Genomic DNA, 19,807 nt, shown 5'->3' on the forward strand with positions numbered 1-19,807 from the left:
GATGAGGAAACCTGGGCAAATAAAAAGACGCTAAGACAAAAACTGTGAAAATTGAAGAGATCGCAACTTAGTCCGGAGGTTGTTAGAAGAGAGTCCAGAAAACGAACGTGCGACTATAAGCATTGGTCATCAAGTCGTAAGATGCTACGTCTTCAACAAGACTGGGAGATGATGCTGAGTTTAGTTAAAAACAACTACTCTAGAAATTTCTGGTCAGTTATTAACCAGTTGGAATCACACTCTAATAGTACCCAATGCAATTTGGTGCCAGAACTTAAGTGGATTGAGTATCTCACGAAAGCTTTGAGAACCCCAATAAGGATTCACATAGAACCTGCCCAGATGCAACTTGGCACCTGACCTTTGATGTACACGACATAGCGGAGCTAATAATTGAATCATCTCCCTCTAATGACGCCAGCCCGAATGGGCTGACTGATCAAGTCCTAAAGAACAACATAGCTCTATGATCAGACTGTTAAACTGGCTCTTTAAAGAGATTCTCAGGAGGCAAATGATCCCCCCCATCAAGAAAAACTGCAATAGTCATTCCGTTGTTCAAGGGGGGCGAACGGTTACAACCAGCGAATTATCGCCCGATCGCCCTCCTTGACATTGAAAGCAGATTGTTTTTGAAAATCTTGCTAAAAGATCTGGAAAGATGGGTTTAGAGTGCACATATTCTGTCTAAGTTTCAAACAGGGTTCAGTGAGAACACCAGGGGAAAGGGTGATCTACCATTAATTGGGGCATGGGTGGACCTCTCAAAGGCCTTTGATCAGGTCAATAGGGATCGCCTCTGGAATAAACTAAGAAGTTACGGAGTCCCCAAAGGCACCCTGTCAATGTTAGCAGAACTACATTGGGACACTATGCTGAGAGTGAGATTTGACGACCAAGGTCATCTGTCAGAACCCGTCAGGGTGGAGAGGGGAGTCAGACAGGGCTGCCTGGGGGCTCCCCTCTTTTTCAGGCTGTACCTGGCAGATATGGGCAGCTCTTTGGAACCATTAGCGTTGGCCAGCCCGGTGATCAATGGGAATATGATCTATTGGCTGGCCTATGCTGATGACATTGTCCTGCTGGACAAAACAGCAGAGGGGCTGCAGCGTCTTTTAACCAAGCTGGGTGAATGGACGGTCCATTAATCCGGTAAAATCAAAAATAATCGTCTTTAGACATGCACAAAAAAGGGTTGACTACTCCCAATGGTTACTGGAGGGACAGGTCATACCAAGAGTGGAAGAAGTGGTTTACCTGGGTTACACGGTTTATGCGTCACCATCAATAAGTAAGGTGGAGTCGGACGTGAATGGTAACATTTTGCCGCTAATACCCCAAAGGAAAAAGATCCTTTCCAAATATTGTAAATTCTCAATCCTGCTTCTGACCAGATACTATGTAGCAAAGGTAATCTCAGTGATTCTATACAGGCTGGAGGCTAAACCCCTACTTTGGAACATACATTGGCAAAAACTGGAGGGCCCAGTCTGGAAAAGAGTCCTTGGCCCCCAATGGGTCTTTCAACTCCTTGCTTGAGATTAGAGCTGGGTTCAAGGTCCCTGGGCCATCTAGCAGATTGGAGACTGGTTTTCCTCTTCCGTTCAATTATTTCTGCACGGGAACACACATTATATGCAGACATTAAGGCTCACTTTGGGCACTCTAAATCAAAGATACTCTCTAATCTGGAATCAAGGTCAATGAGATCCTTGTAAAGGTAGACACAGACCTCGAGACACTGATCACCAATACTGTAAAAGTAAAAAAGGCATAAGAACTGATGGACTGGATCACAACAATCGAAAAGATGCGGAACTCAGCCCTCTCTCACTCATTTCTGAAGGTTGATAAGAAACTGGGGTTTCTCCCAAGATACCTCGTAAAATTCCCAGATTGGAAGGTTAGAAAAAACGTCCTCAGAATTCGATTTAACCTGGTCCACAGTGGAGAGGTTCTTGCTAAATGGGGACAAGGGGAGGCTACTCACATAATGTGTGACGTATGCAAAAATCTGGCAAATCAAACTCTAAAACATTTGTTAATGGCTTGTGAGGGCACTTGGCCCTTAAGAGCAGCCCTGTTTACTAGATTTGTGGTCAGTGACAATGGAATCCTCTCAGTTATGTTCTGGCACACATTAATCTCTGGATATGATACCTCATTAACAATAACTTTTGTACAGGTATTAGAAAGAAGTAACATTGTATTTTGAAATGACGCTCCACTTAAATGTGTGTTCGCATCTGGCTCGTGCCTCTCCTTTGCCCGAAGGAAATTTGGCGATCCGATCTATGTTTCTGTTTCTGATTTACAAACGGGAACTTTTGCGGATTGATTTTCTCTTCTTTTAAAAAAAGCACTCAAACATTTAATGCTTAATGTTGTTTTAAAAAGTTTTGGGAAATGTTCATTTTTTGTATGGTCAATGTTTTTTGTTATGTATTTTTTTTTGTAAAAGGTTTTTCCTCACCAAACGTATATGGCCCACTCTGAATTTTTTTGCAAAGTTTGGTGAGCTTTGGCCAAGGGGGGGGGGGCAAAGTTAAAGGGGGGGTCCCAAAATTTCTTTTTTTTCCATAGACATAATGGGAAAAAAACTTTGCTCACACCTAAACAACCAAAATGTAAGGCAAAAAAAAAGTGATATCTATGTCCGCTGCGTGGACACACTTCCCTGTTCGCTCCGCGGACAGGACACCGATTGACTAATTGACTTGCGTCATGTCCGCAGACGCACAACGTGTTCACCGATTGGTTGGCGTGAAGCGTGAGGTGCGTCAGATTTTTGGAAACGCCCGCCATCTTGGATTCACAGACATCGATCGGTGTCTGCGGACATCGCAGTAAAAACGTATAAAAAACAGTATTGCACTTGTCAAACTTATCAAATAATCTCTCGGGATGTGAGGGGTGATGAGGATGGGATGGAATATGGCTGCAAGAAGCAAAAAAACGGGTGTTTTTCGCTGCAAAAGTCTGCAAACATTTTGGATGTTCGCCAACAGTCCTGTGACAGTTTGCGGACACCACTGCATTACTGGTTTGGTGAAAAGCAGTTCTTCGATGCCTTATAACTTTGGCGCCACTTAATGGAACTGCAGGTAATTTTGCAATCATATTCCTGACCCGATCCCGAATGTGTTTGCAAAGTTTGGTGGAACCCTGTCAAGAGGGGGCAAAATTAGAGGGGGGGTCCCAAAATAATGTCAAGGCTTATAAATGAGGTGCCATTTGACGCATCTACCCCTAATTTGGCAAACTGATAATAGATCTAGATATAAATGTTTTTGCAAAGTTTGGTGGGATTTTGTCAAGAGGGGACAGAATTAGAGGGGGGGTCCCAAAATATTATAAAGGCTTATAAATGTGGTGCCACTTGACCAATCTAGACAAAGGTTTTCAAAAAGATTACAGATCTAGATATGTTTTCGTAAAGTCTGAATGGATTTTGTCAAGTGGGGGCAAGGATATATGACGACTGTATGTGCATCATTTGACACTTTTGAAAAAATAAAACATGGGTGGATTTCCAGCAAACTTGTGTAAGGAGCATTGAGAAGGACCTGAAAGCATGGTTTTACAAATGTGCCCGTGTTTTATTTTTTGACAGGTACAAAAAATAGCGATATACCTTTGGTGACTGAGGTGTAGCCTGTGGCCATGTGCAGTGGCCAGATTGTCTGGGTCATGGAATAAGGTCATGATCCAGACAATCTGGCTACCGGCCATGACCATGAGGGACAAAACATGGGCTTAAAGTGGCCAAGTCCACCTGGGACTGGCTTTGTGGTAAAGTTATTCGAAATTGGGATAGATTTGAAAAGGAAGAAAAATGTGCTCGTGGTAATATGGTCATAGAGTTCTCTTTTTTCCTTCTGCAGGCTGCCATGGAAAGGCCCTTTATGGAACCCCGCCTTCCCTTTCCATCGTGGCCATCTTGGAAAAAGATTTTCCTTCCTACACCGGGACGCCGGAGGTGTAGGAAGAAAAATCCTTTTTTTTAGCACCCTGGGTTCCGCTTTGGGAACCTATGGTGATATTGGCCTTCATCCCCCATTACATGGGCTGGAATGGGGGGGGATAATGATCCAGAGACCTTGTTATCCACCCTCGCTTCGCTTGGGCTGATAGCTTGGGCCGCCAGCTGGTATCCACCATTCCAGTCCCTGGAACGGAGGATGTCCTGTGTGTTGTCTTAGCAGTGCACAGTGGTGGTGCGAGTTATGGTTGTTTAGCTTAGCATAACTGGCGAATTTCTGGGGTTTTTCGGCTTTACTTGTAACCATAACGTCCCTTTAACAAAGGTTTTTCATTGGATTTCATAGGTTTATATCAGTGCAACTTAACCATAATGGTTCTTTAACAAAGTGTTTTCATTGAATTTATATATATATATATATAGGTTATTCCATCAGGGCCTTGGGCCCTTGAGTTACTAGCCCTTCTTATCAGATCGTACAAGATTCTTCTATGAAATTGCAAATGCCATTCCCCGAAACCCCAGCCTCTGGTTCCTCGTCATTTACATTCAGGGGAGCAAACAAGGTCAAAAAATGGCTCACCCACCATTCTTCCGATACAGCATTTACAAGGAGAGCTTCTTTTGGAGTACCCCTGGACTTTAACAACTGTCAAATGTCACTTGTTTTTACTGTGTATTTTTGTCAGCATGTTCTCTGAGTCCTTTAACAAGATAGCTTGCTTATGCTGTTAATATCAACACATTGCAGCCTTCAGAATGCTTGATTTTCTTTACATCTACCCAAAGGCGCCTCTTCTCAATAACAACCTTGTGGTTATAAGTTTTTTCATGGGAGTGCTCACGACGCCCCCCAACCCCTGCTTCAGATACGAAGGCCATTAATAACCAGGCATAGTCAATAAAAGAGATGATTTTTCAATTTAACTGGCTTGGACAATTTTGTAGCATCTTCAGTATATGTTTAGTAGACATTCGTACACAGTGTCGCCCATGAGCAATATGAAGCTCAACTCTACAGGGCACTTTCGGTAGAACATTACTCATGCACCATGTCATTTGCAAAATATTTTGGTCACTGGTGGATGAACACGATAACTCAAATCGACTGACTTGAGGCAAAAGATTGGCACTGACAAAAATATAATCTAGAACAGCGCTTTCATTTCCAGATTTCCATGTTGAGCACCCCGGAGTGTCACCTCTTCCAACCAAAGCATTCTCCTCTTGTTCTAAGCTTTCTTTCTAGCATTACCCCCCTCTTTCATGTTACTTATACCATCCAACCTAGAGATATTTAAATCGCCACATACTATGATGAAAGAGCCATGCAAGAGCTCACAACATTCATGTAAAGTGTCAAAAAAGGATTCAATGAAATTCTGATCTTTAATTCCCTTTAGGTTCCAATACAAATTACACAGAACGTACCACTCAGGGGCACTTTGTCCTGCCAAATATTTGTAAATAACCAATATTTGAATGAACGGGTTAGGGCCTTTAATGCTATTAACTCAAAGTGCAAGCCACTTTTAACCACCATCATGAGACTCAATGAAGGTATCCACCTCGGACCCTTAATTGCCTCATTCAAAAAGATAGCTCCTCCATCCAATGATGGAGGAGCCAACAGTTAGGTTTCCTGAAGACATAAGACCTCAAAGGATTCAAACAGGAGTTCACCCAACGCAAGGAGATGACCTGACCCTCTGCAGTTCCATGACGCCAACTTGATTCCATTTTTCTCCGGCGACTCTTCCAGTTAATCCCCTTCCTTGTTAAGGACCAATGCCTCAGACAACTATGCCCAAGATACTCTTTGGTCTGGCGTAGATGGCTCATCATCCATACACTCGACTCATCTTCATGAGCCCTTTTGGCCATCCACTATTATTTTGTAAGATAAGCTTTTATTAATCAGAAAACCCTGGCTTGTTTTGGGATTCTCATATTCGTCCCTAGGCTCTGGAAGCTGCGGTTCTAAGACCACTTCTCTTAAATGTAAAAGCCGATCATCTTTTTCCCAATTTTTGTTCAGGGTTTTATGGTGGCTCCCTCCCCCATTCTATTTCACATACACCTCTCTTAAGCCAAAGCCCAGTGAATGAAGCGCCACCACTTCAACAGCAACGTTTTTACTAAGTTAGACAACAAATGTAGAATTACCCTGTCCAAACATTTTTTGTTTGGGAACTCCACAAGACCAATATCCCCTGAATTGACAAATCTTAATTGTGGGATATTGTGGAAGAGGCGCAATACATTGCTCATGTTCAAAGCTAGACCATCTGGTATATTAAACAATCTTTCTAGACATACACAGTAATCAGTAGTTCCATCCTGTTTAGCAGAGCAGAACATCCATGTTGGTCAGGCAAAGGCTTTCATATAACTCCATATTTTACAGTTGATTCTCTCTGAGTGGTTACAGTTCTAATCGTTGCCAATCTTCTTTGTTCCAGTGTTTGAAAGCTTAGATTTAATTAAACTTGCCACCACCCCTAGTCAAATCACTCAGAGGGTCTTCTCGCAGCCCAATGTATTTGGTCTGGTATTGCCTTCGATGAACTAATGTCTTCTTTCTTGACAACCCTGAAGCCTGATAGGTCACGTGTGGCCAAATTTAAGCAACTCTCATCTCTTCCCAAAGAGGGCCCTAAATGATCCTCGACTGAGTAGGCCAATAGGTTCATCAAGAACTTTACTGACGCTAATGGAGAATCCTCTCTTTGTGGTTCATCGTCATTAGGACAATTTAAAGCTCCACTACCCAGTGGCACCCCATCCCTGATCAAGAGTCGATGGAGTTTGGTTCCTCCTGGTGCAAGTTGCCATCTCCTTTGAGCTAGCTGGAATTTTTAGATTCCTTAAGTATTTTCTTGAATCATTTGATTTCATTTTCTTACTGTTGCCCATATTTTTAGATTTTTTTTCAAGATGTACTTCTTGCTAGGGGATTTATTTCCTCAACTGCCCCCTTGTCATCCAGGAGATTTAAGCTTGGGCTAAGTATAGGAACCACGGGCACAGAATATGTCAAATTACATAAGGGCTGATCGTTGATGGTATCACTCGCTAGCACACACAAGTGCGATTGTAGCGGCTCCTCTACAATGCCAGATGCCTTAACGGCCTATAAGGCCAACAGATGATGTTCCTTGGCATTGCTTAAGGTCGCATGTTGCACCTTTAAGTCCAAATAAGAGAGCGATTCCACCCCCTTTACGTGATCATTCCTCATAGTCTAATTCATAGACGATTTACATTTTTTCTTGCTATTGTGTTCTTGTATTAAAGGCTCAAACAAGGTTCTCAGTGTGTGGAGAGAATGTTCTGAGTCTTATCCAAATTATCTTGAATTGCCTTAACAAAACCTTGAATTAAGATCAGCTTGGATGGAGCATTGCCAACATGGTTGCGTTGTCCTTCAAGCTGTCATTCAAACACCCATACAGCTTGATGAAGGGAACCAATGAAATAGTTAAAGCTGACCAAGTGGGAACATCAATCCCATCCCTCCCTTTGAATGATCTAGCAGATCTTTTTGTCTCCCTTGACAACTTCTCCTATTGGTAGAGAGGCACAGCTCCACCTCACCGATGAGGCCCAGTAAGGTTGAAACACGTCTACGGGGTTGCTGTTGGTACTCTTGTTCAGAAGAGAATTGCCATAGCTTTTTGGTGCTGGACTGCCCATGTGGGTGGGACAAAGACTGATATGCAAATGGTTATTTCCCTTCTGTGAAAGGTACAGTGAGCTAAGGTGTGGCTGCAAACTCTCGGGTGGGTACCTTCCCAAAGAACAGGTCATTTAGCCGTATTCGGTCTCGCAGAGGGGCGCCTATGGACTATTTTTTTATTACCCTATTGGTAGTTCGCAGTTGCAGTGAACTCCCTTCATCTGAAGAATCTAAAGAGGTTGAGCTGCCTTGACGGGGTGCCAATCTCTTGGGACTACCCAAAGCCTTTTCTTCAGTCAGCTCCCTGTGTAAATTGTTACCAGTTTGATCTTTTCTACCAACACCAGATTTACGACATAGGATATGATCAATCAAATTAGCTAGACAATCCAGTTCAGAGATGTCATTTCCATAGTTTGAGGTGGAGCCTAGAATGACATTTGCAGATAGTTCTTCCGTCTCCACTTGGACCCCTGCTTTTGGAGAAGTGTCAGTTCCAGTACTGTACGTCTCTCTACAAACGTTGTTGCTGGAGACCTTAAGAGTCCTCTTTGTGGACTCCATCTTCTGTGTGAGGGAAGCGCTTTCATCCTTTAATGATGCTGATAGAAAGCTATTATCCAGTGTCTGTCTTGACTTTGTGTGGATAGGGCAATGGCCATCTTCTACCACTGTCACAATCCCCAAGTGTGGAATCGTTAGGCGGGTGCTGTTGTGCGCCATTCGTACCATTCCTGAGGACATCACTTCATCAGCATAGAATACTGACTCCAAGTGTTGCGTTGACTAACAATTCATAGTCCAGTATTTCGACTTCCCCAATATTATCAGGCCCTCTCTTTCCCGACAGGCTTTTGAGACTTTCATCAATGTTTTTTGTATTTTGCAAGAGTCCAAGGATTTTACAGCCCACAGAGGATGTGCCAAATGTTGGAGACACCCTTTCACTCCATCCACCGTTCTCTCATTGCCCAGCTGAGTCTCACCTTGTAAGCAGTGAAGTCTCCCAGTCAACTCATCCGACTTGCAACCATCAGGACGAACGGTCAAGGCAGGGCCCGTACCATATGGACTTACTAATGGCAGATTGAACAAGATAGGGCAATACACACGTTCCTCCACTCCCTTCGATAGAGGAGCCAAAGACACAGCCAGTGCAAGGTTCTCAACACTGATGGTAAGCAAACCCATCCGCCTCGGTTCCTCAGATGGAAGTACGGGAGTTCTTTGCGCATTGCTGGTTTCCACAAGTGTTTGTTCTTTTAATGTACTTGAATATATTCTTCAATGCAATAAAGCACTCGTTATGTGGGTCGAGGCCGGGGCATGTAACTCAGCACCCATCTTGATGTTCTGGCCCCCCGCCCCTCTGAGCAGAGCAACGCCCTTACATACTTCTACTTCAAAGTCACACCCAGGTGCAAGCACTGCATATCGCTCGGCACATCACACATAAGACAATTGCTTTTACTATTAAGTCTAGACTTACTCCTGATACAGGGAGGATTTGATGGCTCAATTTTGTCTTCTGAAATGCTGGGAAGGTTGAGAACAGTAGTTTTCAAAAACAAATGCAATAGCTCCAAGAGCTTTGCAGATTCATCACTGCTGTGTTACTCCATGGTTCTCCAGCCCTCTGGTCCCATCGCGGACCACAGATGACCACATTCATCACATACTCCACCTAGGCAGGAAATGGGTGGGCTCATAACCAAACAATACCTATACACTCTGTGTGCCTCATCATATGCCATTCCTGTGTGTGTCTCGTCATATTCCCTTCCTCCCCATCTGTACAAATCTGTACTCAAATGCAATAGTTTGATCTTTATAGCTGTTGCAAACGACACCTAATAGCCCAAACTAATGATTACACTGGCTTTCATTAAGCTTTAGATCACAATTCAAAATGGTCCATATTACCAGCAACGCAGCCAATAGTGTACAACTCATTTATATAACCTCAAAGCTACTGCTACATGCATGTTTTGGCCCTCTAAGAACCCTACGGCACTTACCCCTCAGCCCTTCATCCACTGTCCTGTTCCTCTATCATGCTCTACTGCCCTTATCCTTGGTTCGTGTTGCGACCTCCCTTGCATCATCTTGTCTTATAGACACATCTACTTACCCATTGCTATGGACGCTGGTCCTCTGCTCCGTTAATCAATGTTAAAAAGATTTGTAAACATTTTTGTGACAAACATTGCATGCATTGTTTTCGTTATAATTTTCATTAATTAAATAAAAAAGTGAAAGGGTGTGATCCTTTTCACATGTTGAACTCTCCCCTCCCCACCCCCTTTCTCTTTTGTTGGCTTGGAGGTTGCTGTTTCAGAGGAAAATAACTTTTAGGAGATCACCTCCAAAAGGCTGGGCATCAGATCTTTATGAATATAGTATGCAATATTTACACTTCCTCAGGTTTTTGCACAGTATCCTCTGGCTATGGTCATCAAAGGCACCCGCCAGATGGCATTCAATTTTACATTCATCAGCATAATTGCTCTTATGTGACAAAGGATTCTAAATATCTTTAAAGTTTTATATTATTGTGTGCACGACAAAGCAATTTGCGCAGGTGATAACGTTTAGATATTAGTATAGTAATTTTAAAAGATGATGGAATAATCACACCTAAGGCTCAGTTAAGTTAAAAACAGTATCCCAGTACCTTTGCATCATGCTAACATATAATTCCCTATTGCAGCCTTTTTAAATATCTCATTGACAGTACAAGGCGGCTCCATAAAAGCCTGCTTTTAACTGATTTCCATCTGTTTTCGTTCTTCCCCCCCTTTTACCCTTCATGGCCATCCGCCCTGAAACTCCTCTTGGGCTCCACTCCCTCCCCTATAACCATCACACCCATGCATAATGTGGTAGGGGGATTCGAAATTCGGAAACACTGACTAATCAGGATTTTCTTTTTTTAAAGTTCCATTAAAATTCTCCTAAATATAGGGATATCTGAGAAACCTGAGGGTGCCCTCACATCTATTTCCCTTGGATCCTCTTCTCAGGTGGCCAGGGAAAGGCCATCACTTTTGGATCCTGACCCTGGGACGGAGAAGCGAGGGAGGACTACCTAGGTGGAGGTGACTTGGGCAGGGGAGGTGAGGTACCCTTGGATGAGACGCGATATTCCCCTTTCCCCCTCAAGCCAAACCTGCCATTCCCCTAACCTTTATGTGCTATTATCAGTCCTTTCCCTACATTCCCTCGGGAAGACAGTGTAACAATTATCACTCTGGTACTGTGACGAGGAAGAAGAGGGCCAGAAAACACCACTCTTGCACTGAGAGTGGAAGAGGCAATGGAAACCAACAGCAGTCTCTGAAGTTGTATCAGCAGTCTAGTTGTTGGGAATCGAGGCAGCTGAGTGGGTCATTTAAAACACAACCCGTCAGACAGAGAAATGTCGAGGCTCTAGCTGGGGGCACAGATGTGGTCAGTGTTAGGGTTGGAAGCGGCAGCCAGGAGGGTGCATATCCTGGCATGCTGAGAAGCCCGTGGAAAACACACAGTGGAAAGTTTATTGAACTACGGTAGAAGAAGCACGCTACAAGCAGATTGGTGGTTCTCGGAGAGAGACTTGGAAACACCTAAGGCAGCGCCAGCACTGCAGAGCCATATTAGGAAACACGATCCTAAAGAACAGTTATTGACAGAGAGATGGAAAAGAGAGGAGCCAGGGCACAGGCATAATGGGACACTGTAGAAAAGTGGGTCCCATAAGAAGCTCTCCCCGAGGCCATGTAGAGTACTGGTGAGTCCGCCACAAGACAAAGGGTGCCCGGGCATGGCAAATATATGAACAAAGCAAAACCAATATATTTTGAATACTGATATCAGTGAATAAGAAAGGCACACCCAGTGGAAGTTGGGAAGTCTGGGAAACTAGCATTGCCCAAGCCAAATGACATTGAGAAATAGAAAGACATTTAATGGAGACTATGGGGAACACACAGTACCCAAGCCTATAGAAGCTGCATGAGATTGTGTAAAGAAAGCAAGACTTTGCAGTCCAAGATCATAGAGTGGAACACCATGAAAGAAAGGTGCAATTTGAAAACCGAACTCGGTGTGAAGTGAAAAAGCCTTTTGCAGAAAGCATTGCTTACAGACAAAAGGCATTTACGAATTTGGAACACGACTTAACAATAGCCAAAAGGGTATAGTGAAATTGTGAATACCAAGCAAAAGAGCATTAAAGAAAAGAAAACAAGCATTACACAATAAAGTATGGACATTGTCAAAAGACCCAGGGGGAACAAGTATTGGCAAAAGCCCTAGGAAATGTATGAAAGTTCAACATACGACATAAGGGCACAAGTGTGAGAGAGTGCGACAGAAAGGTGAGGAAGACATAAGAACAACTCAACGAAAATGTGATGAATGGAAACAGTTTGGCAAGACCAAAGATTGGCATAAGGCATGTGACAGCTGATGGCAAATCCAAGAGACTAATCAGGAGAAGGCAGGAGAGTGTGAACATAAATATAAAGCCAAGAGGCCAACACAAGGAGCTAAGTGACTGTGAATCTGTACACAGGGGCACCTACAGAAGAACCTGTGTGGGCTGAAGAGCCTATGGGTCCTGGTTACGAAACCTATGATGGGTTGACCGTATGGTCTGACAACTGCGCCTAGACCAGGGAGCCCTGAATTGTGAAAGTCAAAGACTTTGTGAATCAAAGCAAGCAGGAGCCCTTTTTTTGAGCTGTCAGTACAAATCTGAAGGAGTGTAAAATGTACCTGAAATTGTTGCGCAGATCACATGGAACTTTGGGGAAGTTTCAACCAGACAGGTCTTACACGCTGCGGCAACGGTAAATCCTGCCAGAAGTCGTCTTCGATGGAACTCAGGCAAGATTATGTCTCTCACAAACATCCTAGAAGACAATGTGTTGCAACACAAAGGTGCTCAGTACCCTGAGCTTTTAAAACCTTTTATGCAAACTATTACCATCTTGCGGCACAATCGTGTCTGCCATCCACATATCTTCGACGCAGATACCCAGCGTGTCAAAGCTGAACATAGAAAGGTCAGGAGAAAAATACTATCTATGAATGACCCCTCAAGCTGGCAACTCTTTAAAACTGCCAAATGCCATTATAAAAACTGGCTCAGGAGCAAAAAAGCATCTCAGTTTCAGCGTGACAGTATTTCCATGCAAACTGCCATGTCAAATAAAAACTTGGCGATGATGTGGCAATTACTAAATGACCAAATCTACAATCTACAGGGTGACGCGCAAATCAACGGCTTCCTGGAATCTGACTGGATCACCCATTTCTCCTCCTTATATGCTGACCCAGCTTTCGATGATCTCATATATATTCCCTCAGCTGACTCACCTTGGCAGTTACAGTTGTCTGAACTATCAATTCGTTCCATCATTATGCAAGCCAGTTCATCTAGAGCGAGAGGTCCTGATGGGCTCTGTAACTCTATGCTTAAAGCACAGCCTGATGAATGGGCCCACATTCTCTACATTATTTTTAAGAACATCTTACTCACTCGTGCGATTCCTAGTTCCTGGAAGACATCTATCATCATTCTTATCTTCAAGAAGGGTGATCGTAGCCTCCCAGCTAACTATCGGCCTATCGCCCTCCTAGATGTCCCGGGGAAAGTCTTCACCAAAATGATTCTTGCAGACTTCAATAACTGGACCCTACATTCGCACTTGCGTGACCCCCATCAAATGGGTTTTGTTGCAGGAATGGGCACCTCGATCAATTTATTTACTTTGAACTCGATTAAAATGCAGTGCCACCTGCAGAAACAACAAGTATTCTTTGCGTTCATTGACATCAATGCTGCTTTTGACTCAGTGAGCCGTGTGCTCCTATTAGCGAAGCTGCGTAGAGACCAATGTCCTGCAACCCTACTAGATGTGATACATGCATTACACTCTGGAACCTCGATTAAAGTTCGCCTTTCGTTAGATGGTATGCTTTCAAAACAGATCAACACCTCACGAGGCCTTAAACAAGGTTGTCTTTTGGCATCGGCAGTCTTTAATGATTTCATTCAGGATGTTAGATATGACTTGTCCAGTGCGATTTCGGACTCCCCTAAATTAAACAATCATCCAATTCAAACGCTACTATATGCTGATGATTTAGTGCTCATCTCCAGAACACAGGTAGGTTTGCAACGATTGTTGAATGCTTTTTTTACCTACACTCAAAACAATTAACTGAAAATAAACACTTCTAAAACACAAATCATTGCATATTTCCCAAGAAGGCGTGGCCCGCTATCCCATGTGTGGACCTTTAATCATATTCCTATAAACATGGTGCCACATTACACCTACCTTGGCACCCTCTTCGAGAGTTCTATTCATCCAATAGGCCACCTTACACGCCTAGAGACAAGGCTAACAACATTCATCTCACAAGCCAGTATTTTGATGTATAAATATGGCAAATTTTCCATCTTGCCAGCCTGGCATTTCTGGACCATGAAAACTACCCCAGCTCTATTGTACGGTCTCGAAAACCCTTCAAGATAATCCTTCTTTACAATTTACAAAATGGGAAGCAAAATATTGGCGCCGAATATTACACCTTCCAAACTGTATCCCAGTCGCCTGGATAAGATACGAACTAGGTTTAGTTTCTTTGCAGGCTGTTTTCAACTGGCGTCAATGTTCCTTTTTCAGGAAATGTTTGCTCTCAACCACTCTGCAAGTTCTGTTAAAACATCTTTCATCATACATTTTCTCACCAAAGCAGTCGTTTATCAAATCTTGGTTGACAAGTGTCTATCGCGTGCTAATCTTGGCAGATATTTCACTGGATTTACTACTGCAAAATCCAGACAAAGCTAAATTAAAATTGTATCATGCAGATTGGTCTCTCACACGAACAGCATGCCTTTCGTACCAAGATGCTGATGAATACCGCTTCCCACACAAAAAAATACGCACCTTAAGAGCCCATTTAATTCGGTGCCCTTCACATAAATTTCGCAACAACATCTTAAGAGTGCGATTTAACTTATGGGTCACACGAGATTTACAGGCCAAAAGTAGTCTCTTCAGCCCTTGTGAGAATTTTTGCTGCTTTCGCATGTCGATGGACACTCGCGAAACCTTGGTGCATCTTATTACGGAATGTAAGGCCCTCCGGCCGATGCAGGAAATTCATTATGCCAGACATTGTAAATATTTATGCCTTGCTCTTCAAGACTTGACCTGGTCTTTAATACTAGGCGCTGGTTATTTACCACTGCAGATTGCCACTGTTAACTTTCTATCGAGCCTAAATCTAGAAACTAAGTGAATTCATCAACAGCCCTGATGTCAACTAAGTTGAATTCTGCAATTTACAATGTTTCCATGCTTGAATTTTGCTTTTCTATCATACCTTGGTGAATATTTACACAGTGAAATCTATCTATGACTAGATATAGCTGATGTATTGTTGGTTATACTTTGTATTGTCTAAAATCATGTGTTTTTTTTTCTTTATTTGTTTCACTGTATTGTGAATAGGAAAATGAGGGAAAAAGTTTTGTCTGTTTTTAAATTCCAAAATATTTTATTTGACTTATTGTATTTGAAAGGTTGGTTTATTTTCAACTAAATCACACAATAAAAAAAAAAAAATTGTGATGAACCTTGAAGACAGAAACAAAGTATAAGTTGATACATTTGAGTCTTGGGGAAGGGAACCCCAAGACTAGGCGAACTATAATATTGTCTTGAGGACATAGCTTCAATACCCCTTTTCCTATGTTACCTTGAACTTGGAGGAAGGGAACCTCAACAATTTGTGGAACAGTTTTTGAGAAAGGTAATTGAGACTTTTGGGGAACTTTCTTTAACTTGGGGAAGGGAAGCTCAAGAAGAAACTGAGGGTTGGAAAAGTTTGGCACTTTATGTTGATCCCCATTTCTTTTATTATTGACATCCCTACACATTGTTTAGCTTTAGTTGTGAGGACAAGGATAGGTTTTGAACACAGACAGACTTTTAAATTGAACTCTTTGAACCAGACTTTCCTTAGTTCTGTTTGGGTAGGAAAAGCTAGGCCTTTTACCATCCTGACATTTGATTTAATAAACCATTTTTGTTTGAACTTTGAATCTGTTGTCTGTGTCTTGCTTCATGATGCCTTCACATATCCCTCATTGATACTCTACAAACTTTGGGGTTGGATGATGAAAAAATGCTGGGGCACTTTAGTAGAGCTTTGATCCAGTGATCTCCGAATTTCCCCATACTAGATCAAAGTGGTTGCTTTATACCTCCCTTCCTACAAATTTACATGTAGGGTGCTGTTAGTACATGATTACCCACTCAAGTAGATCAAGAAATAAATCTGCAGTTCATCAATATGCTCCAGAAAACCAACAACACTTGAAATTGGTGAATGCAAATTAGTCGCTTTTCCATTGCAACATTTCAACTTGCCACTCTTCTGGATTATTGTGAAAATGGTGCGCAATAGAAAAAAAAACACCCATGTTTCATCATTCTCCAGACTAAATTGAGCAATCAATCATCTTCCTAATGTCTAAAGCCATATTCAGTTTGGATACTTTAGTGTAGTGCTACATATGTAATTTCTTCATCATGCCGAGGTGTAACAAAATGTTGCACAATGCCCTGCAGAACTCAAAGACAACACTTTTGTCCTCCTGGGCTATAGGCAAACATTCCTAGAGTGAGTGACTGGTTATATCCCCCTGGCAGCGGGTTAAAGGGAAAATGAAGGGGACCTCAAAGTCATTAGGTCACAATGGGTAGAAAAGGGGGTTGTGATGTTTGGAGATCTGGTCTTGGAGGATGGGAAGCTTCAAGAGTTTAATGAATATTTACATAGTACAGGAGTGCGCACAGGACAGTTTTGACATATTCTAGTTTATTACATGACCCCACGACTAAATGTCAGGGTTGTCAGATGAATTGGAGGACAATGATATTTTAGGATTATTGTACGAGACATATCAGAGGGTAGTCACTGGTTCCCAAGACTATTCCAGAAGCTCTTGTCACCGCTACCAACAGTCACACAGAGCAAGAATGGCCAAACACATTATTATACACCAAGACCATATACAGAAACTCCCCTTTAAAACTCACTCATTTCTATGTACTTCACAGAGCATATAGGACACCACATTTCCCTGGTTCGAAGGATACAGGGTGCCCTAGATGTCCCTCAGAAGGTGTGGACATAATGCACATGTTCTAGGACTGTGTAATGATTAAGAGGTTTTCAGAGGAAGATGAGAGGACAAAAACAGGTGGCATTACACAATTTAAATTGACGCCGAAGGGCTGTCTGCTTAGGGTGTTCCGTGACCAAGTGCTGGTCCATACAGAATCAGTAGTTTGGCATGCGTTGGTGCAATTGATGTTTCTTTCGCAGGATGACAAACCTCCCTGAGGCACTTGAAGGCACTAAAAGATTGGGTTCGACAAAAGGGACAGTGCATGGATGGAGATGGTCAGCTTGAGGTGCGGGGAAGAAGAATCTGGGTTATAGATGAACACCACAGATCCATTGTACTCCAGAAGAAGTTGCACCAAAATAGAGCCCACAAAAGTTAGTTAGGCATGCTGCTAGTTCAACAGGTTATAACGGTTTGCTGTTATTAGGTATAACTGTAAAGTGATACACTGATGTGTTATGATTGTTGATAGACCACTTAGTTAATTTTGGGAATAAACAAAAATATATATTTTTTAAATAAAAAAAAGGTCACTGACCGGCTCTGGTGCATGTGGTTCTAAGGAGACAAACTGAAGGCATCTACCACCAGTATGGAGATACCTGGTGTCTGGCACAAGATTGTCTTGGCAAGCTCGAGAATCTGGAGGGTATCTTTCCTGTTGGAACCACTTGTGAATTGAGGTCTGGGCATTTTAAAGGTCCCGAAAAGTAGTTCCTGGATAATCCTTGGGAAAGTCTAAGTGAGTAAAAGAGATTAATTAGGACAATTTAAAGTTTCAAGAGTTTGTGAACTTGAACAAATATTAAGAATGTTAAAGATAGGATCCGCAATTCTCAAAAGTAGAATCCTGTCGTGTCCAAATTCTTTATTAATTGGTCCGGCATCTAGAAACGAAGGCAGCGCCCAGTTAAAATGTGGGGGCGCTTTGCCCTGCCATTGTAAATGCAGGATTCTTGAATGCAAGTACAGAGATCGAAATGAAAAGGCATATTATGTCTTTCATGCCTTTTCCTACTGAAAATAAACCATGAGCAGAGACTTAATACACAGTGAGCGATTGCATCGGCTCAGGGCCCGCACAGAGACTACAATCGGACAAGAAGGAATTGCATTTAAATCTCTAAAGGTTGATGGTCTATTCAGCAGCTCCAGTGAACTAGCTGTGCACTGAACAGTGGCGAACGCCATTTTGATACTAACCCGCAGCATTTATCTCTGAACCGGAGCAAGACAGAGAAGCAATCCATAGCTCCATTGTACCATGACATATTGAGTCCTTGTACACGGATATAATAGAAACCGCAAGAAGAGCCAAGATTAAATGGGAGCAATAAACACATTAATCAAAAAACTCTTTCTTCTAAAACATCCATAGACTTGGAGCATAGCAATTACATTTCAGACCAGGGCACTAAGATGTCTGCATGCATTACTTACATGTCCCTCGCATTAGAGGGTTAACACCTGGGTGTTGCAGTTGCAGAACTCTTGGAATGTGGGAGAGCAGACATAGGGTGTCAATGTGGCATTTTCAAGCAATGAACAGTCAGTATGGCACACAAACATAATTTCTTTTTTGAACCTTAATGTTTACATTACAAATTGTGGAATACAATTTGTAATGGAATACAATGTGGAATACAAACAAGAACTTTTCGCAAAGTGACTGAGGTTAACCCTACCTTACTGGCCTCCAGCTGTCATCGGAATTTTCATTTTTTTTTTACATTTTTTTATTTTATTTGCATCAAAATTGCATAAGCAATTTTTTTTGCAAAACAATTAACAAAAAAATCAGGATCATGTATCCATTTAGGAGACGAAAAAGAAAGAAAAAAGAAACAATTACAATGTTCTCAACAATCCGTTATCTGGCAAAACCTCCAGCAAGAATTTCATCACTGCTAAAACGTGACATGTTTTGTGTCGTGACATCAAGTGCAACCACCATACTTTCTCCTCTGTCAGAGCAAAGTCCAAAAAAAGGGAACGGAAATTTTTGGAACGCTGGACTTTCAAAGCGTGGCATCGAGCCATCAAATGGAAGAGAGACTCAGGCGTACCGGACTCCTGACAGTAATGACAGAAATTGTCGTCCACCTGGCCTCTGATTGCTCTGATTTCGTTAGTTGGATGTAGGTTCAGTCTTATCCGCAGAAAGAAATCCCTGGCCCTTTTGTCAGGAAAGAGTTTCAGATAAGTGCAGGGCATGTTTCGGCTGTTGATTTCAGAGGGAAAGTCTGCAACTAGCTCTAAAGTTTGAATCCAGTCGTGCTCCTGAGTTTTCCTCTTTACTCTCTCGCAGTCAGAAAGTAGTTGATCCAAAGAACTGCCAATTTCGTCCAACAAGGACAGGGTTGCATCAGACCATTTCACCAACAGTCAGTTTGAGCCAATCTGCATCTTTTTGAAATGTATTATTAATTTATTAATAATATTCTAGGTGGTGAACGTATTAGAGCAAGATGTAACTGCAGTGAATGTACAACCACAATTTCAGAGATGCATGTGGTCAAAGATTTAGACAAAGGGGTTATACAAAAAGAAACCTCAAGGAAGCCAATCGAAGGGCCAAAATTAAAAGTAGGATTGATCTTATGGATGGTATCCTATGGGACCACCTCCATGCGCCATCACACCCAATCCAACCAGCGCAATGCTCTCAGAATGTTTGTTCCTTTCTTAGCAAGTAGTAGGCGGTCTTCCTCCACCTCATCCTCCTCAACCAATACTGTAACCACACAGCCTACTTCTGTGGGACACAAAATCCCACCAGCTACCTTGCAAACAATAAAAGAGGCTATTGATCCATATTTTTCAAAGACAACAGTCCTCTGTATAGACTGCAACACAACACTTTGCAGGGAGGAGCATATTCAAAGTGCTTTTGAAGCCTCAAACAACAAGCATGAGAAACACTGCCCCCTACCTAAAATGAAACACGGAT

This window comes from Ambystoma mexicanum, chromosome 14 (assembly GCF_040938575.1).
Source record: "Ambystoma mexicanum isolate Mex_15411 chromosome 14, UKY_AmexF1_1, whole genome shotgun sequence".
Lineage (NCBI taxonomy): Eukaryota > Metazoa > Chordata > Amphibia > Caudata > Ambystomatidae > Ambystoma > Ambystoma mexicanum.